General features: G+C 44.4%; 1 pseudogene; it reads right to left on the reverse strand.

Annotated features, from left to right (window-relative positions):
- The window catches only part of LOC141273142 (uncharacterized), a 168478-nt pseudogene that overhangs the window by 40899 nt on the left and 105684 nt on the right, over positions 1-21895 (reverse strand).

Genomic DNA, 21895 nt, shown 5'->3' on the forward strand with positions numbered 1-21895 from the left:
GCCCCCTTTTTTTAAGGCCAGAAAGATATTTTTCAAGGAGAAGCGGGTCATGAATGTTCTCCCTGGGTTCCCAAGTTCTCTCCTCTGGGCCAAACCCCTTCCAATCTACCAGAAAAAAGGTTTTTCCTCTTACCCTCTTAGTGGCCAGAATGTTCTCTACCTCAAAAACATCCTCAGCGGAAACCGGAGCAGGGGAAGTACCTGGATTGTTGGAAAAAGAATTAAACACAACTGGTTTGAGGAGAGATACATGGAAGGAGTTGGGAATCCGCAAGGTGGCCTGGAGTTTCAACTTGTAGGCCACTGGGTTGATTTGTTTGAGAACTTCAAATGGACCGATGAACCGAGGACCCAACTTGCAGGAGGGTATTTTGAATCAGACATGTTTGGAAGAGAGCCAGACTTTATCTCCCAGGTGGAATTGAGGCGGATCCAGACATCTCTTGTCGGCATGTCTCTTCATCCGCTCGGAGGACTGAAGAAGTGCGGATCTAGTATTTTCCCAAATGGTGGAGAATTCGCTGACAAGAGCCTCCGTGGCAGGGTTGTCCACAGAAGCGGAGATGGGAAACGGAATCCGGGGAAGTTGACCATAGACCACGAAGAACGGGGCTTTAGAAGTAGATTCGCTCTCATGGTTGTTGCAGGAGAATTCAGCCCATGGTAGGAGATCCACCTAATCGGTATGGTGGGCGTTAACAAAGTGCCGAAGGTAGCTGGTAAGGATTTGGTTGATACGCTCCACTTGGCCATTGGACTGTGGATGGTAGGCGGAGGAAAAATCCAGGGTGACATCCAGTAGCTTACAGGTAGCTCTCCAGAAACGTGAGGCAAACTGAACCCCTCGATCAGACACAATATGGAGGGGTAGGCCATGGAGACGGAAGATATGACGGAAGAAATCCTTGGCCAGCTCCGATGCAGACGGGAGACCAGGCAGAGGAATGAAGTGGGCCATTTTAGAGAAGCGGTCGCCGACCACCCAAATGACTGTACAATCGGCAGAAACAGGGAGATCAGTAATAAAGTCCATGGCAATGTGCTGCCACGGGGCAGCAGGTACGGGAAGAGGCAGTAGGCGACCGGCTGGAAGATGTCTGGGAATTTTGTTGGGGGCACAAGACGAACAGGCTGAGACGAAGTCTACCACATCTTTACGCAGGGTAGGCCACCAGTACTGCCGGGTAATGAGTAGGAAGGTTTTCTTTTGGCCAGCATGGCCGGCTAGTTTAGATGAATGACCCCAGTGAAGAACCTTCTCACGATCTGGTACCACTACAAACGTCTTACCGGGTGGAAGATGAGTCATATCCAAGGGGGCCACATTCATCACTTTAGAGGGGTCGATGATGTGCATAGGCTCCTCCTCTTGATCGGAGGACAGGAAGGATCGGGACAAGGCGTCAGCTTTGACATTCTTGTCCGCTGGGTGGAAGTGTAGGACGAAGTCGAAGCGTGCTAAGAACAAAGACCACCGGCCCTGGCGCGGGTTGAGTCTTTGGGCATTCTGTAGATATGCCAGGTTTTTGTGATCCGTATAGATGATCACCGGGTATAGAGCCCCTTCAAGCAGGTAACGCCACTCCTCCAGCGCCAATTTAATGGCTAACAGTTCTCGGTCTCCTATAGAGTAGTTGCGCTCAGAGGAGGAGAAGAGTTTGGAGAAGAAGCCGCAGGTTACCATTCTCCCGGAAGAAGACTTTTGGGTAAGCACCGCTCCGGGTCCGGAGGAGGAAACATCAACCTCCAGGTAGAACTGTTTGTTGCTATCCGGACGGTGCAGCACTGGGGCAGAGGAGAAGGCTTGCTTTAAGGAAAGGAAGGCCGCGTCAGCTTCGGGCGACCATTCCTTGGGATTTGCTCCCCTACGGGTGAGCGCAGATATGGGAGCAGTCCGAGAAGAGAAGTGCGGGATGAAGAGACGATAGTAGTTGGCGAAGCCCAGGAATTGCTGAATCGCCTTCAACCCCTCCGGACGGGGCCACTTTAGGACAGCAGAGAGCTTCTCAGGATCCATTTGTAGGCCTGTCTGGGAGATAACATAGCCCAAGAAAGGGAGAGAGGTCTGCTCGAAGAGGCTCTTCTCGAATTTAGCATAGAGGTGATTCTGCCTGAGCCTAAGCAGGACCTGACGAACATCCCTCCGGTGTGTGGGAAGATCCGGAGAGAAGACCAAGATATCGTCCAGGTACACCACCACGCAAGAGTAAAGAAGATCACGGAAGATGTCGTTGACCAATTCTTGGAAGACGGCAGGAGCATTGCAGAGACCGAAGGGCATCACATGGTATTCATAGTGACCGTCCCGGGTATTGAATGCCGTCTTCCACTCGTCGCCTTGATGGATCCGGACCAGGTTATATGCCCCACGTAGGTCTAGCTTGGTAAAGATCCTAGCTCCCTTAAGACGGTCAAACAACTCAGAAATGAGCGGCAGGGGGTATTTGTTCTTTACCGTGATTTGGTTGAGTCCTCTATAGTCAACACAGGGGCGTAAAGAACCATCTTTCTTCTTGACGAAGAAGAATCCGGCTCCAGCTGGGGAGGTAGATTTCCGGATGAATCCCCTGGCCGGATTCTCCTCGATGTACTCCGACATGGCCCGGGTTTCGGCCGACGACAACGGGTAAATACGCCCGCGGTGTGGAGTGGCGCCGGGTACCTGGTCGATCGGGCAATCATATGGCCTATGAGGTGGCAGAGTTTCTGCTTCCTTTTTACCGAAGACATCTGCATAGGACCAGTAAGGTGCCGGTAGACCAGGTAAATTAGCCGGGGTAGGTGGAGGACGAGCCGGGCGAACCGGAACCAGGCAGGTCCTATGGGAATCCTGCCCCCACCGGAGTACTTCACCGGATTGCCAGTTCGCACTGGTTCATGTGTCTGGAGGCAGGGTAGACCTAGTAATAGGGAGTAAGAGAGTCCGGACAGCACATGGAAGGAGATCTTCTCAGAGTGCAGCATTCCCACCTGCAGGGTTATGGGTTCAGGCACGAGCAGGATGGTCACCGGAAGGAGTCTTCCATCCACGGAGGCAACTGATAATGGTTCAGCCAGAGGTTTGGTGGGAATCCGGTATCTCTCTACCAGGGACTGGGAAATGAGGTTTCCAGCAGCTCCAGAATCCAGGTGAGCAATTTCAAAGTGACGGTTATCTCCCCAGGAGATAGAGACAGACAAAGTCAGGGACGGAGAGGGCTTATTTTTGCCTAGGACGACCTCTCCGAGCGGTCCTAGACACTGGAGTTTCCTGGCTTCTCCGGGCAGGAACGGATGAAGTGCTCCTTACTGCCACAATAGAAACAGCTCCCCTCGGCTCGGCGCGACTCTTGGCGAGATTTGACCATCTTGGTCTGATCGATCTGCATAGGTTCGGGCGAGTGCGCCCAGGGAGAGACTGGTTGAGAGGCAGGTCTCTGGAAAGTAGGAGCAAGGCGAGGAAACTTTCTCTCCCGGGTAGTCTCTTTGGTACGTTCTTGGAACCGGATGTCAATCCGGGTAGCCAGTGACACCAGGTCATCCAGGGTGGTAGGAATGTCCCGACCGGCTAACTCGTCCTTAATCCGACCGGAAAGACCCTCCCAGAAGACTGACACCAGAGCCTCGTTATCCCAGGCAAGCTCAGAGGCGAGGGTACGGAACCGTGTGGCATATTGGCCCACGGTGAGACTCTCTTGGCGGAGACATAGCAGAGAGGAGGCTGAAGAGTATTTTTGTCCTGGCTCATCGAAGACTTTCTGGAAAGCAGTGAGGAAAGACGATAGGTCGGACACCAGGGGGTCCCCTCTCTCCCACAGGGGATTTAGCCATGCCAGTGCTTCCCCAGTGAGATGGGACATGATGAATGCCACCTTAGCCTGTTCGGAGATGAACTGATGTGCCAAGAGTTCAAAGTGCAGGGTGCACTGGTTTATGAAACCCTGAGCTAGAGCGGGGTCGCCTCCAAAACGAGGAGGTGCAGAAAGCCGGGGGCCTGGGTTGGATGCCGTGGTATTGGTGGGCAGTGGCACTGCCGGAGCGGGTGTTGCTCGACTAGGGGCGGACACAGGTGAGTGTTGACAGACCGCAGGTAAGTCAGGATGGTTTCCTGTTGGGATCTCTGACGAGAAACCTCCTGGTACAGGTCAGCAAGCGAAGGAGCCTGGGGGCCACCGGGTTCCATGGCCCGAGCAAACTGTTACGGGTCCGGGGGGTGGAACCTCTGTGCTACGGTGCAAGGAGGGACCCAGAGGGGCGTAACTAAGTATCAACCCGGACCGACCCTGGTTGTACGGCGGCTAACGACTCCGTGACCAGGGAGGGACCGAGCCGAGGGACCAGGTGCTACTCTGGGGACGACCTTGTAAGGGAGCAGGTGACTCCCACGGTACAGATGGCAGGGACTGACTGGTATAGCAGGTAGGCACAGCAGGCAGACTGGCGAGCAGAAGCCTCCAGGTAGGCTATCAGGTAGAGACGGTAAGTGACGGCAGAAGTCTCTAGGTGGGCTGCAGGTGGTCACGGCAAGTGACGGCAGGAGTCTCTAGGTAGTCACAGCTAGTGACGGCAGGTAACAGGCAGGTCACAGGCAAGTGCTCCCAGGTGAGCGGGCTGGCAGGCACGGCAGGTAACAAGCAGGCCACAGGCAAGTGCTCCCAGGCGAGCAGACTGGCAGGTAACAGGCAGGCAACAGGCAAGTGCTCCCAGGTGAGCGGACTGGCAGGCACGGCAGGTAACAGGCAGGTAACAGGCAGGTATCAGGCAGGTAACAGGCTGGCGGGCAAGACTGGAAGTCAGGCTAGCAGCGAGACCTGAGGGTTGAAGCAGAGGTCAGAAACACTGTGCAACAACATTGCTCGGGCACCTCCATTTTGGAGGAGGTGCCTTATATATGGGAGGACCCTCGGCTATTGGCCGGGGACTCCTTAGGATGGCGCTCGGCCCCTTTAAGAGAGAGGGAGCGCGCGCGCGCCCTAAGCACAGTGCCCGGGAAGCTGCGCGCGCCGGCCTCAGCAGGAAGAGGAGCACTGGAGGAGGCTGAGCGGGGAGCGTGGGGAGCGAGGAGGTGAGAGGGACGGCGTCTCTGCCTAGCAGGGGGCAGAGACGCCGATGCTACACATGGCACCTGCAAACAATATTATTATATGGCACTCTTTCCTTCTAAACGTTCAACTGTGCCTGAAAAGTAGTTGCCAATTACATGTAGGCTATTGGCGCACTCAGGAGAAATTGCACAACAAACCATGGTCCATTTTTCCTACTAGCCCTTATAAACATTAAGAACTTGGGGCTAAAACATAATTTTAATGGTAAAAGTGTAATTAATCTTTCACCGCCCAATAGTATAAAATTTTGCAAGGCACATGTGTTGTCAAGATACTCATTGCACCCTTATATAAATTCATTGAGATGTGTAGTTTGTAGAGTGGGGTCAATTAGGGCAAGTCTGCTTTTCTGGCATGTCAGGGTCTCTACCAGTATGACATTGAACCCTCAAACCATTCCAGCAAAATCTGCACACCAATATGGCGCTACTTCCCTTCTGAGCTTTGCACTGTGACTCAAAGGTAGATTTTGACCACATATGGGGTATAGGCATACTCAGAAGAAATTGCGCAATATATTGAAATGACCCCTTCTGAAAATTAAAAACTTCGGGCCAAAGCAACATTTTAAGGAAAAAATGGTAATTTTCCATTTACTCAACCCAATCTTATACAATTCTGTGAATCACCTGGGGTTTAAAAATGCACACCACACACCTAGATGCATTTCTCAAGAGGTGTAGTTTCCAAAATGGGGCAAGTCAGGGACTCTTCAAATCTGATATGGAGTCCGCAATATATGCCAACCAAAATGGAGCTCCAAAATTCAAATGGCGCTCCTTTTGTTATGAGCCCTTCTGTGCACCCAAACAGTAATTTTCCTTTACATATGAGGTATATGCGTACTCAGGAGAAACTGCACAACAAATTGTATGGTCCATTTTCTCCTATTACCCTTGTGAAAATGAAAAATTTGGAGCAAAAACAAAATTTTTATGGGAAAAATGTATAGTTTCATTTTCATGGCTCAGCGTTATAAAAATTTTTGAATCACCTGTGGATTCAAGGTGCTCACCACACCTCTAAATAAATTTCTTGAGAGGTATAGTTTCCAAAATGGGGTCACCTGTTGGGGGTTTCCACTGTTTAAGCATATCATGGACTCTCCAAATGCGACTCAATGCTCGCTATCTATTCCAGACATTTTTGCACTCCAAAAGTCAAATTGTGCTCCTTCCCTTCCGAGCCATGCTGTCTGCCCAAACAGTAGTTTTCCACCACATAGGGGGTATCCGTGTATTCAGGAGGAATTGCTCAACAAATTTTGGGTCTATGTTTACCTATCTTTGTGAAAAAAAAAATAATTGAGGGCTAAAGCAACACTTTTGTGGGAAACATTTTATTTTAATTTTTTTATTTTCACGGCTCAACGTCATAAAATTCTGTGAAGCATCACATTATTTTCTGTGATATAACTATCTAGTTTAAGGACATTAAAATTAAAAGTTTTTCACAAATAAATGCAAATCATATCAGCCTAAATTTACCAATACCATAAAGTACAATGTGTTATGAAACAGGAATCCTAGAATGACTGGAATAAGTTGAAGCATTCCAGAACTTTTACCACATAAAGTGACACTGGTCAGAATTGTAAAATTTGACCTGGTCACAAAGGTGCTGGGGGTGAGGGGTTAAAATAATTAGAAAACTATGCACCATTTCCTTTATACCTCACAAATACTTGCTAGTTTATGCTGGTATACCACATAAAATCCCAGAAAAATACATTTTAATTTGTGAGTGTAAAGTGACAAAATGTGGAAAAGTTCACTGGGTGTGAATACTTTTTCAAGGCACTGTATGTCAATAATCCACTATATGCGTGACATTAATTATAGTGCCCAAATAACAGTTACATTGTCTTTAAAAATGTTATAAATATACAAATGCTATCAGTACCACACATACAAATTACATACTTTATAGTAGCAGAGTCAATTCCTTTATATAGCAAATAAACAAAAACATATCAGAAATCTAGTGCCAAAATAATGACTCTAATCTATCAGTGTTACAGAATGTCTAAATAGTACTGTCATTTCTGTTAAAAATTATGTTGGATATGAGCTTGGGTACCAGCCATTTGTCTTGAAAATGTTTTCAGTGAACTAATACTCACATTTCCACATGTTATTCCACATGGATAAATATTAAATGCATCAATGCAGGCTAACACTAGCCCAGTAAGAGAGATGAGAATACTGATGGTGTGGACAATGTTGCAAACTCTGACCTGTGTTGAAAAAAGAAAAAAGTTCTGAGTATTGAAGGGTTAGATATTATTTATCATGGGTGGCCTTTTAAAAGTTAAATTTGCTTATGACTATATTATTTTTTGACATTTCTTTACATATAACACCTTTACCTAGAGCTGTTTCACTGTTTTTCATGGCACCCACCTAACTGTGACTTTTGCTACTTTTTAAAAAGTTGCAAATCATAAATCATAACTTACAACTATTTGCATAGCTAACCATGCTCTCATTGCAACCAAGTTTCTAAACGTGGTTGGAGTAGGGAAAAAATTCAAAAAGTCTAAAATGTTGTACAAAAATGACTTGTGACAAAATTTGTGACTTTTTGACGCCACAAAAACAATCACATAAATTTAATACATTATTATATATGTTGAAAGAAATTGTTAAATGTGTGGTCCAGCCTTAGGCTACGAGTCTGCAATTACCTTATGTGCCTACAGACTTGTGAATCCTCACCTCGTGAGCTCTGCGTGCTATGAGGATTGTCCACTGCTAGCGCCTGGATTTACGGGCACGTGACTGCAAGTATGTGATTTGCATTCATGCGGTCACCTGCCGACTAGATGTGAGCAGCCTCGCTTAATACAAGTGTATTGAGCGAGGCTTGGACACGTCTAGTCGGAATGTGGCCAGGAGTATGCAAACTGCATACAGTTGTGCTCAAAAGTTTACATACCCCGGCAGACTTTTGCTTTCTTGGCCTTGTTTCAGAGAATATGAATGATAACAAAAAAACTTTTTCTCCATTCATGGTTATTGGTTGGGTGAAGCCATTTATTGTGAAACTACCGTGTTTACACTTTTTAAAGATTAATGACAGACAAAAACATCCAAATGACCCTGATCAAAAGTTCACAAGTGTATTGAGCGAGGCTTGGACACGTCTAGTTGGAATGTGGCCAGGAGTATGCAAACTGCATACAGTTGTGCTCAAAAGTTTACATACCCTGGCAGACTTTTTGCTTTCTTGGCCTTGTTTCAGAGAATATGAATGATAACAAAAAAACTTTTTCTCCACTCATGGTTATTGGTTGGGTGAAGCCATTTATTGTCAAACTACCGTGTTTACACTTTTTAAAGATTAATGACAACCAAAAACATTCAAATGACCCTGATCAAAAGTTCACATATCCTGGTGATTTTGGCGTGATAACATGCACAGAATTTGACACAAATGGGTTTGAATGTCTACTAAAGGTAACATCCTCACCTGTGACCTATCTATTTGCTTGTAATTAGTGAGTGTGCATAAAAGATGAGTGAGTTTCTGGGATCCAGACACTCTCGAATCTTTCATCCAGCCACTGATGTTTCTGGATTGTGAGTCATGGGGAAAACAAAAGAATTGTCAATGGATCTACTGGAAAAGGTAGTTGAACTGTATAACACAGGAAAGGGATACAAAAAGATATCTAAGGAATTGATAATGCCAATCAGCACCATTCAAACTGTGATTAACAAATGGAAAATCAGGGGCTCTGTAAAAACCAAACCACAGTCAGGTAAACCAACAAAAATTTCGGCCACAACTGCCAGGAAAATTGTTTGGGATGCAAAGAAAAACCTACAAGTAACATCTGCTGAAATTCAGGACTCTCTGAAAACTAGTGGTGTGGCTGTTTCAAAGGGGCTGCATTGTCAAGTCGCCAGAAGAAAGCCATTAGTGCGCAAATGCCACAAAGTATCTCACCTACAATACGCCAAACAGCACAGGGACAAGCCTCAAAACTTCTGAAACAAGGTAACTTGGAGTGATGAGACCAAAATTTTACTTTTTGGCCACAACCATAAATGTTACATTTGGAAAGAGGTCAACAAAGCCTATGATGAAAGGAACACCATTCCTACAGTAAAGCACGGAGGTGGATCGCTGATGTTTTGGAGATGTGTGAGCTACAAAGGCACAGGAAACTTGGTAAAAGTTGAAGGAAAGATGAATACAGCACATTATCAGCAAATACTGTAGGCAAATTTGCACTCATCAGCATGAAAGCTGCGCATGGGACGTAGTTGGACGTTCCAACATGACAACAATCCAAAACACAAGGCCAAGTCGACCTGTCATTGGCTACAGCAGAACAAAGTGAAGGTTCTGGAGTGGCCATCTCAGTCTCCTGACCTCAATATCATTGAGCCATTCTGGGAAGATCTCAAGCTCACAGTTCATGCTAGACAGCCCAGGAATTTACAGGAACTTACCATCTGAGAAAAAAAAAGAACCTCATCCACAACTACCACAAAAGACTTCAAGCTGTCATTGATGTTAAAGGGGGCAATATACGGTATTAAGAACTGGGGCATGTGAACTTTTGGTCAGGGTCATTTGGATGTTTTTGGTTGTCATTAAGAGGTAAAAAGAGAAAACACGGTAGTTTGACAATAAATGGCTTCACCCAACCAATAAACATGTGTGAAGAAAAAGTTTTTTTGTTATCATTCATATTCTTTGCAATAAGGCCAAGAAAGCAAATATTCTGCGGGGTATGTAAACTTTTGAGCACAACTGTAAATGTGGTCTAGTGACCGCCCCCTCCTGGCACCGGCATCGGAGAATATAAAATATAGAGTGACTGCAGAATTGTAGTTGTAAATTGTTAATGTTGTAAATCATTTGCTCATTTGCGTTCCTAACCTGGAATTATATTATGCTATGGTATATATGCTGTTTACATCTAAAACTGCACTCATAATTCTGCTACTCTACTATAGTTCTAAAGCCGCCTTATGCATTGATCATTATTTAATGAACTATGGTCACTAGAGGATACTGTCAAATGAGAGTTTCATCTATAGACCTCTGCATCATATTTGTGTTTTCCCTACATGTTGATGACAAATTTAACCACATAATTACTGTATGTCATAGCTTCAACTAAAAGAATTAGGATATAACTGGTGGCAAACTTCAAAGTCATATGCTCTAGAACAGTCTACCATTTAAGACCTTGCTATTGAGCTTTTCAGGGCTGTACCAATCTGGAACCTATTTTTGAAATTTCATAGCAATAGGCTATATTTAGACATCAGGTCTTTGCCACGTTTTTGACGCTCGTTTTACGGTCCCAGCAAAATTAATGAGTTTCTGAAATCTCATGCACATGTTGCTTATGTTTTCCTTGCAGATTTGATAGAATTAACTTGCTGCAGATATGAAACTTTATCAGCATTTTTGCAGCATTTGTTACCAATTCTAATGAATGGGAAAAAAGTGTAAAGAAAACTCCCCCAAAAAAATGCACGCAAAAATGAATGGTTTTTATGCAGCGTTTTTCCTTCCAAGAGACACATTTTTGATGCAGAAATGTCTGCAGCAAGTGCTTAATGTGTGCACATACCTATATGGTGATTTGGAGCTTTTACACGTACCATATTAGGATAGATTGTGTATAAGTTAGTGTTTAAGTTTTATTACTTTAATCTTCTTGTTGTCTTCTTCGTGCTTCTTCCATGTGAGAATCAACAATTTCCTTGGCTTCTGCCATGCGTCTGCGGTATTCAATCACCCAGTCCGTATGTGGAAAAGGATTAATGGTGTCAGGTACTTGTACACCTAGAGCCTAGTCTGAAGGCAACTGGCCTTGTCGTGAAAACATCACATAAAATGGAGTATGACCAGTAGAGCAATGGGTGGTGTTATTGTAGATGTTGACAAGAGCTTTCATAATCTCAGGCCACTCAGTTTCCTTGGTGGCAGAAGCAGTGCTTAGCATAACGATGATGACTTGGTTCACTCTTTCACATAGTCCATTACCTTGTGGATGGTAAGCGGTGGTATGCAGTTTCTTGCAATCTCTGTACTTGCACAGCTCGTGGAAAAATTGAGATTCAAAGGCAGGTCCGCGATCAGTGAGGATGTGGTCTGAACATCCATAGTGTTGGATGAACTCGGTATAGAAGACTTCAGCTGCAGTTTTGGCTGTTAAATCTTTGACAGGAGCAATAGCAGCAAGCTTTGTGTAATGGTCCACCATTGTGAGGGCATACATATAGCCAGAATGAGTTGGGCCCAATTTCACATAATCAAGAGCAACAATTTCTCTTTTTGTGACTTAATAAGGTGTAGGGGCGCTTTTGATCTCTGCATCCATCTTTTGTGATGTTACATGTGGGACATTCTCGGCACCAACTTTCAATGTCTCCTTTCATACCGACCCAGAAGAACCTTCGGCGGATGGTAGCTTCAGTATTCTGGACACTAAAATGGCCAGAGCGATCGTGATAGGCTTCAAGGATGACCCGTGCATCTCTCCGGGGAATGAGTATTTGGTGAAGTCTGTCACTTGAGACAGGGTCCAAAGTGTTTCTCATTATGAGCCCTTTCTGGACAAATAAGAGTTTTCTCTGTCTCCAGAGGCAGGTAAGTTCCACATTAGGATGACCTTGTTGTAGCCGAGTTGGAACTTTTCCAGTAGTCATGGAATTCTCCCAGGACTCTGTTCTCTTCTTGTAATTTTTTCCACAGGGAAGGTTCTTGAAGAGGTTCAGCAGGCGACTTGGAATGAGATTCTCCCTTTTCAGTAGAGGCAGTTATGGCACTCTGTTGGGCAAACCTTGAGTAGAAAGGAGGCATTTCTACCTCTTCCCAGTTGTCATCTTGGGGTGGTTCTTCTCCAACAGGCAGCCGGGACAACGCATCGGCATTGACATTTGATTTGCCACTGCGGCATTTGACTGTGAACTTGTAGCTCGCTAGGCGTGAAGCCCACCAATGTTCCATGGCTCCTAACCGAGCAGTATTCAGGTGTGCTACCAGATTATTGTCTGTGTAGACAGTAAAGGGCGTGGCAGCCAGGTAATCCTTGAATTTTTCTGTAACAGCTCATGTTTATGTACTATTGCATTTTTCCTAGGTATGCACATTTACATCAAATGCCTAGAGACTCTATCCCAACAATGTTTCTGAATATTTCTCATGTTCACATCCTACGTTGGTTTTACTAGTAATTATTCCATTTTGACATTCACTTGTGTATAGCACTTTTTCCTATCCCTAACTTTGCCATTTGTACAAGGCTTCACCCTCCAACTGTTCGCCGAGGACAGCTTTTCTTAAGAGGGAGAGTTTGTGGCATCCCGGTACCCATTCTACTGCTGCTAAATGAGACAGTTGTAGTGTGGTAGTAGATTTGTTATATTGTGTGTACTGAGTTAGGGGATATAATACATTGCATTGTAAATTGTACTTTCCTGCCATCTGCTGGCCAATGTGTGTATATGAAGTAAATCATAAAAAGAGTGAAGTGTCTTCTAGTCAGGAGAGAGAATGCTGTACTTGGACTTGCAGGATGGCAAGCAAAAAAACATTAAGGGGAACCTGTGAGGGAATTCACCCTGCCTGAGCCAGTTGCAGCAGGAATCAGTCGGTCTCTGTGTTATTACAGCCGCTCATGTTTTACCCTGAAACGCTGCAGCATTTCAGAGAAAGCATTCTCTGAAAATTTGGCTGTTCTATAGGGCCAATTAATCAAAGTGTTTACACCAGAGGTATGATGTAAAATACTTTGAAAAGTTGCAAAATGTTTGCACAATACAAAGCTGCACAAAAATGTTCCAACTTTTGACATTTCCACGCCAGTCCCAGCCAGGTTCACCCAAGTGGAAAATGCATGAGAAGGATAGATTCATTATAAGTTACACCACTTTATTGGTGTAACTGACTCCAGCGATGGTACGCCACTAGAATAACATTTCTGACAAAGTGCATGCCACTGAGAAGATGCGCCGAATCATTGAGAGTCGTGCGCCAGTTATACAGAATCGGCCCATATGAGTTTTGGATGACTTGTCAAAGAGGTAGATCCCCGGTTGCTTGTCCCTGCCCAGCTCCCATTAACTGACATGTCTCTTCTTATGTGCTTGTACAGGGAGAGACATGTTGTACATGCGGAGCAGAGCTAGGAGAAGCTGCCTGCAGTGATGGAAGAAATCATGGATGTTCGGGTCAGATGGGTTCGGTCGAACATCTATAAAATTTTGGTTCAAGTACAAGAACGGTACCCAAACTCAAACCTGATCCCAGACCCCATTTGTATGAATGGGGGCCCGAACATCTGTGGTTTCCATGCCGTCATCTGTGTGACAGCTTGGGAGCATGAGCTCTGATTGGCGGTAAGATCATTACCGCCGGTCAGAGCACTGTGGGCTCACTCTTTCAGCTCACAGCTGTGACTGTGACTGGCGGTAAAAAAGTTACCACTGGTCACAGGCGTCTGCTAATGAGAGAGTGCTGATCCCCTCATCCTATGCCTGCTGTCGCTGTTAACACACTGTCATGCAGATGATGACGTGGGAAACGCTGATGTACGGGTGGCCGAACCCGAACAGTAACACAGACTTCCTAAGGAAGTTCGTGTTCGGGGTCCGTGCTAGCACACTAGGTTTTCGGTACAGACCCTGAACTTTACTGTTCGGGTTCGCCCATCTCTAGCCGCAGGTGAACAGCCTCTGACTATTGATCTGAGATGCATATTCCCCAAGACTGCTTGTTAAAGCATGTTTTCTCTGTCAAAGTAAGGGCTTGTTCAGATTTTAGTGATTTTAGATACTTTGGGTCAGAATTTCATCAGTGTATGCCCAAGAAGTTTTCCTAAGCTTCTCTTTTCAAACAAACATGAGAATCAAACAGCGGATGTCATAATAGCACTGTCTGATTTCTCACGGGGCCATAGACTTTCATTGGAGTGTTTTATCTGTTACTCAGAACAAAATTGGACATAGCACTAGAAAAAAAGCATGTACCGCACTTCCAAATACACAGACGAGCAAATGGGAAACAATGTTTTAAACCTTTCACTTTTAGGCTCCATATCTCATTATCCACTACTGCTTTGAACATGAGACTACCATCATTTTATAGACAATCATCTAGGCTATCTCATACATAAATTTGACTTGCATCTATTTAGCATATGATTAGTTATGCAGATTCTTGTCATGTCACTGCATTGTTACTGTTTTGCTCCTAAAAATCAAAATTTAAATTTTTATTATTTTGTCAGTATTTTGTAAATCCACCTTTGGCATTCAATATGCTCTGAATCATTCTGGGCATGCTCTCAATCAGCAATGCAAACTCAAGCCAAGTAACTTTGCAGCTAAGGAGATGCGGGTTTTGGACCTTCTCCCAGAGTGGAGACATAAAATGACATCAGTGTCATTAGCAGGTATGGATGGAGTCCTTAAAGGCTAATTGGAATAACTGCAGGGGACTGTGATAGTTAATAAATGGTATTATATGATAGTAAGTAGTGTTGAGCATTCCGATACTGTAACATCGGGTATCGGCCGATATTCGCGGTATCGGAATTCCGATACTTAATTCCGATACTTTTACAATATCGAATACCGGAATCGGAAGTTCCCATAATGCCTGCGCTCTGCAGTGTCTCTGAAGGATGACAAGCTGGATGGCAGCACTCAGCTGCGATCCAGCCTGTCATCAGAATGCCATCCCAGCATGAGAGAATTCTCCTGATTGTTTAAAAGCCGGCGGGCGGTAAAAAGCCGCCGGCTTTTAAACAATCACACAGCCCCATACTGCTTCCCCGCAGCCTCCCACCCTGATCCTCCGCTCCCCTCGCCACCTCCCATCCCAATCGTAAGTTAGGACCGGGCGGGGAGCGCAGCACCAAGGAGCGGGGAGCGCAGCACCAAGGAGCGGGGAGCGAAGGACCCGGGCGGGGAAGCCGGCAGTGAAAAGACTTCACCGCCGGCTTTCCCGTTCTGTGCTGCGCTTTCCCGCCGGTTATTTCAAATGAACAGCTGAGGTATCAGGTGATGCTGATCAGCTGTTCATTTGAAGTAGCCGCGGTGCCCTCAGAGGGTTCATGTGAGTTCATGCTTGACTGCATGAACTCACATGAACTTTCCCACGGCCGCACAGGTCAGCCTCACCTCGCAGACCATCAGACCCGTCATGATTGGTGTGTGTGGGTGTTTGTGCGATGTGTGCGGGTGTGCGCGGTGTCTGTTCGATGTCTGCGGGTGTGTGCGTGGTGTCTGTGCGGGTGTGCGCGGTGTCTGTGCGGGTGTGCGCGGTGTCTGTGCGATGTCTGCGGGTGTGCGCGCGGTGTCTGTGCGGGTGTGCGCGGTGTCTGTGCGATGTCTGCGGGTGTGTGCGTGCAGGCAAACATAGGCCGATGTGACACTACTACTCCCATCGGCCTATGTCTGTCCCCCGTCCACTCGTGCCAGCAGGATCAGCTCGATGGGAGCAGTAGTTCCCATCAGCCTGATCCTGCTATTTAAATTGCCCTACTGTGTCCCCAATAAATTTTAAATACATTTCATTGGTGGCCAGTGGTTACCTACAATAAATTAGTTTATTCATTACCTGTCCCCGCCGATCGCCACCTAGAATAAAGTAAAAAATAAAAAACTACACCTATACTCACCTAGACACCTAATTCCCCGAAGCCATCGATCTCCTGTAATAAAATATAAAATAATAAACCACAACCTTATCCTTACCCCTCCGTAGTAGTCCACGAGTGTCCCACGAAGATCTCCAGTTTAGGGCAGCCACATAGAATGTGACCGCTCTGAAAAGCTGCCGCCGCTAGAATGACGGGACCGTAAAGCAGCCCCGTCATTGCATAAGCGGGTTCGCCGGAGTTCAGGCAGCGCTGCTCCGGTTAGCTGCTTTACGGCCCCGCTGTACCGTGAGAAATTCCCACGGTACAGCAGTGCCGTAAAGGAGGTCTCCGGAGCTGCGCTGACTGAATGCACTCCGGTGACCTCAGTCAGGGGCTCCCGCTGCCGGGAACGGACGTGTTCCCGGCAGTGTGAGCTTTCAGCAGCCATGCACAGCTGTCACCATCTCCAGATGTGACAGCTGTGCATGGGAGATCAGCGCAGGAACGTGGACAGGTAACTATTTTTTTTTTTAGTAAACTAAGAATTAAATAAAATGGTGTGTTTTATTTCAAATAAATTATTTTTTTCTGGATGTAGTGTGTGTTTTTTATTTTTAACACTTTGTAGGTTAGTAATGGGGGTGTCTTATAGACGCCCATCATTACTAACCTGGGCTTCATGGCAGCTGGCGCTGACATGAACCCCACCACTATTACCCCCTGCCACCACACCAGGGCAGCGTGGAAGAGCGAGGCTAAGTGCCAGAATTGGCGCATCCTATGGATGCGCCATTTCTGGGGCGGCTGACGGCTAGTGTTTCTAGCCTGGGAGGGGGCCAATATTCATGGCACCCTTCCTGGGCTATTAATATCAGCCCCCAGCTGTCTGCCTAGCCTTTGCTAGCTATTAAAATAGGGGGGACCCCACGTCATTTTTTGGGGGGGTCTCCCATTTTAATAGCTAGTAAAGGCTAGGTATTCAGCTGGGGGCTGATATTAGTAGTCTGGGAAGCTCCGTGGGTATTACCCCCTTCCCAGGCTTCAAACATCTGCCCCAGCTGTCTGCTTAACCTCCGCTAGAGACTAAAATTACGGGGAACCCCACGCCAATTTTTTTTTAAATAAATCCTTTATTTTAACACTAAATGACAAGTACAGTAATCAACACTGTCACTGTACTTCATATATATGTGACTGACATGTTTCTATCTATCTAATCTATGTGTGATTCTCTATTCCTTCTATTCTAAATTGTCGGGTACAGATGCTGAATTGCCAGCCGGCTTCTTTAACCGGTTCCCGACCGCCCACTGTAGATAAACGTCGGCGCTTGCCGGGCTCTGTGCAGTGCCGACGTTTAAAAACGGTGGGTGGTCTCGCAGTGCTCAGGACCCCCAGGGTCCTGCAAGCACTGCGATTCCGGTGCAGAGCGTTACCTCTGACAGGGTACATCATCGGGACCTGATTAGATCAGGTCCCAGTGATGTTAACCCTTTGCTGTCTTCTATATGCTGTGATCTATAGTGATCGCGGCATATAGGAGACAGCAGGAAGAGAGGGGGTCGTCTTACTTACCTCCGTTTCGTTTGAGGACCTGGGGTTGCTATGGCAGCTGGAGGTCACATGACCGCCTCCAGCTCTGCCATATATGGTGTCCTTCCTGTCTGGCTTCAGCCTGTATGTAGCTGATGCCAGACAGGAAACTGACTGAAACAGTCAGTGAAGATCTCATGTAATGTAATATATGTCTATTACATTACATGAGATCAGTGATCAGAAAAATAAAAATTAATGTCCCATACAGGGACTAAGTAAAAATGTAAAAAAAAGTAAAAAAAAAGTTTTTAAACTATTAAAAAAAAAATCACAAAATAAATAAAAATAAATAAATAAAATATTAAACCAATAAATCCGTATATTATTACAAAACCAAAAAAAGTACACATATTTGGTATCGCCGCGTCCGAAACAACCCGAGCTATAAAACTGTCACACTAATTAACTCCTTCTGTGCACACCGTAATAAAAATAAATAAAAAACGGAGCAAAAAAATATGCTTTTTCATCATATCGCCAAACAAAAAGTGGAAAAAAATGCGATCAAAAAGCAGAATAGAAATAAAAATGGTACCACTGAAAACTTCATCTTGTTCCACAAAAAAAAGCCGCCATACAGCTCCATCAGCCGAAAAATAAAAAAGTTATAGCGCTCAGAATAAAGCAATGCAAAAAAAAATTTTTTTTTTCTATAAAATTATTTTATTGTGTAAAAGCGCCAAAACATAAAAAAAATACAGTAAGTGTAGTATCGCTGTAAATGTACTGACCCGAAGAATAACGCTGCCTGATCACTTTTACCACACGCAGAACGGCATAAAAAAAAACTCAAAAAACAATTCCTGAAGTGTTTGTTTTTGTTAACTTTACCTCCCAAAAAACGAAATAGAAAGCGATCAAAAAATGTCACGTACCCAAAAATGGTTCCAATAAAAATGTCAACTCGTCCCGCAAAAAACAAGCCATCACATGACTCTATCGGCCGAAATATGTAAAAATTATAGCTCTCAAAATATGGTGATGCAAAAACTAGATTTTGCAAAAAAAGCGTATTTTAGTGTGTGACAGCTGTCAGTCATAAAAACCCGATATAAATCTGGTATCTCTGTAATCGCACCGACCCGAAGAATAAAGTAATCTAATCAGTTATATCACACTAGGAACGGCATAAAAAATAAATAAAACAAATATTATTCACCTGCTACTGATTTGTTTATTATGTCTCCCAAAGATCCCAGTAAGGCTCTGCTCACATTTATCCTGTGCTCTGCGCTGAGCACTTACACCAGAGTTTCCGTGTAAATCTCTGAAATACGTGATTCAGCCAGAACCCATGATGGAAGATTCCCTGTAATGAGGCAGATATAGGCCACTGTGGACTCCGTCTAGCCTGGGATCCCACGGTGTCATTTGTTTTAGGCGTGCATAAAAGTGCGGTTGGCTACAGTTTTGTGCACTTCTGAAAAAAAGGACACCACTAAACAGAGGCCAGACGGAGTCCAGAGTAACTCTGCTGCCTCATTATAGTGAATGGATCCTGCAGGGGTTTCATCTGAATTACATCACTTGGAAATTTAGATGGAAACCCCGATGTAAGTGCTCAGCCTAGAGCGCCGGATAAATGTTACGTAAAATGTTCCCAATAAAAGCTTCAACTCAGCCCTCAAAAAAAGCTAGTCCCCACTCAGGTCCATCATCTGTTAAAAATATAAGGGACTTCCAAGTTACTGGTAGCAGAAAGGCTCTGGAAAAGTAAAATGGTCCTTGCCCCCCAAAAGAAATTCAGAAAATTTTGTGCTCCCAAATCCAAATGCCTATTCTACAATAATTTGTTCTCCAATTGTCAAATAGCACTCCTTCCCCCTCAAATCTCACCGTATGGCTAAGTGGTACGATACAGCCACATATGGGGTATCAACACTTTTAGAAGAAATTGTGTGACACATTTCGGCACCATTTTTACCCATTGCCCTGTGTGAAAATGTAAAATCTGAGGGTAAAACATTTTTTTGTGGTAAAAATATAATTATGCTTTTTTCACTGCCCAATGGTATAAATTAAAAAATTAAAAAATGCTCACTACTTCCCAAGATGAATTCCTTGAGAGGTGTAGTTTACAAAATGGGGTCACTTGTGGGGGTTTCTGCTGTTTTGGCATGTCAGCGACTCTTCAAATGTGACATGGTGTCTGCTGCCTATCCCAGCCAACATAGCGCTTCTTTCTCTTCCGAACCCTGCCGTACACCAAAGCAGTGGTTTTCCCCCACATATGGGGTATCGGCGTACTCAGGAGAAATTTTACAACAAATTTCATGGTGCAATTTATCCTGTTACCCTTATGATAATGCAAAATTAGGGAATGAAAAACATTTTTTATGGGAAAAATGTGAAAATTTTATTTTTACGGCTCAATATTATAAACTTCTGTGAAGCAGCTGGGGGTGCAAGGTGCTCACCACACATCTAGATAAGTTCCCTAAGGGGTCTAGTTTCCAAAATGGTGGCACTTGTGGGGGGTTACCACTGTTTAGGCACATTAGGGGCTCCCCAAATGTGACATGGCGTCCGCTAATTATTCAAACAAATTTTACATTCAAAAAGTCAAATGGCGCTCCTTCCCTTTCAAACCCTGCCATGTGCCCAAACAGTAATTTGCCTCCACATATGGGGTATCGGCGTGTTCAGGAGAAATTGCACAACAAATTTCACGGTGCAATTTATCCTGTTACCCTTATGATAATACAAAATTAGGGAATGAAATACATTTTTTGAGGGAAAAATGTGAACATTTTATTTTTACGGCTCAATATTATAAACTTCTGTGAAGCAGCTGGGGGTGCAAGGTGCTCACCACACATCTAGATAAGTTCCCTAAGGGGTCTAGTTTCCAAAATGGTGGCACTTGTGGAGGGTTTCCACTGTTTAGGCACATTAGGGGCTCCCCAAATGTGACATGGCGTCCGCTAATTATTCAAACAAATTTTACATTCAAAAAGTCAAATGGCGCTCCTTCCCTTTCAAACCCTGCCATGTGCCCAAACAGTAATTTGCCTCCACATATGGGGTATCAGCGTGTTCAGGAGAAATTTCATAACAAATTTCATGGTGCAATTTATCCTATTACCCTTATGATAATGCAAAATTAAGGGATGAAAAACGGTTTTGTGGGAAAAATGTGAAAATTTTATTTTTACAGCTCAATATTATAAACTTCTGTGAAGCACCTTGGGGTTCAAGGTGCTCACCACACATCTAGATAAGTTCCCTAAGGGGTCTAGTTTCCAAAATGGTGTCACTTGTGGGGGGTTTCCACTGTTTAGGCACATCAGGAGCTCTCCAAACGCAACATAGCGTCTGCTAATTATACAGACAAATTTTACATTCAAAAAGTCTAATGGCGCTCCTTCCCTTCCGAACCCTGCCGTGCGCCCAAACAGTGGTTTTCCCTCACATATGGGGTATCAGCACGCTCAAGAGAAATTGCACAAAAAAATTTGGGGTCCATTTTTTCATGTTACCCCTGTGAAAATAAAAAAAATTGGGTCTAAAGTAACATTTTTGTGAAAAAAGTTAAATGTTAATTTTTTTCTTCCACATTCCAAAAATTCCTGTGAAGCACCTGAAGGGTTAATAAAGTTCTTGAATGTGGTTTTGAGCACCTTGAGGGGTGCAGTTTTTAGAATGGTGTCACTTTTGGGTATTTTCTGTCATAAAGACCCCTCAAAGTGACTTCAAATATGATGTGGTCCCTAAAAAAATGTTTTTGTAAATTTTGTTGGAAAAATGAGAAATCGCTGGTCAACTTTTAACCCTTATAGCTCCCTAACAAAAAAAAATTTTGGTTCCAAAATTGTGCTGATGTAAAGTAGACATGTGGGAAATGTTAGTTATTAACTATTTTGTGTGACATATCTCTCTGATTTAAGGGCATGAAAATTCAAAGTTTGAAAATTGCAAAATTTTCAAAATTTTCGCCAAATTTCTGATTTTTTCACAAATAAACACAAGTTATATCGAAGAAATTTTACCACTATCATGAAGTACAATATGTCACGAAAAAACAGTCTCAGAATCAGGGGAATACGTTGAAGCGTTCCAGAGTAATTACTTCATAAAGTGACAGTGGTCAGAATTGAAAAAATTGGCCCGGTCACGAAGGCAAAAACAGGTTCTGGCGCGAAGTGGTTAAAGAGACGGTGCATGAAAACACTATTATTTTTTTTAATAAATCCTTTACACTAAATGACAAGTACAGTAACCAACACTGTCCCTGTACTTCATATATATGTGACTGACATGTTTCTATCAATCTAATCTATGTGTGAAGCTCTATTCTTTCTGTTGTAAATTGTCGGGTACCGGTGTATGCCGCTGATGAATTGCCGGCTTTTCATGTAATACATTCTACATTATTCTTAGTTGTTTTACTTCATGTAGAATTAACCTACAAGGAAAGAAAGGGTTTATTTTCATTCCGATATTAGTGTCCCCTTGACTTGCATTGGTTTCCGGTATCAGAATCGGCGATATCCGATACTTTTTGGGTATCGGCCCGATCCAATCCGATACGATATTTCCTGATATCGGAAGGTATCGCTCAACACTAGTAGTAAGTGATATGTACTGTATGTGGTTGTGA

The sequence above is a fragment of the Phyllobates terribilis genome, unplaced genomic scaffold (assembly GCF_046119375.1).
Source record: "Phyllobates terribilis strain yellow unplaced genomic scaffold, ASM4611937v1 Scaffold_5__5_contigs__length_657084704, whole genome shotgun sequence".
NCBI lineage: Eukaryota > Metazoa > Chordata > Amphibia > Anura > Dendrobatidae > Phyllobates > Phyllobates terribilis.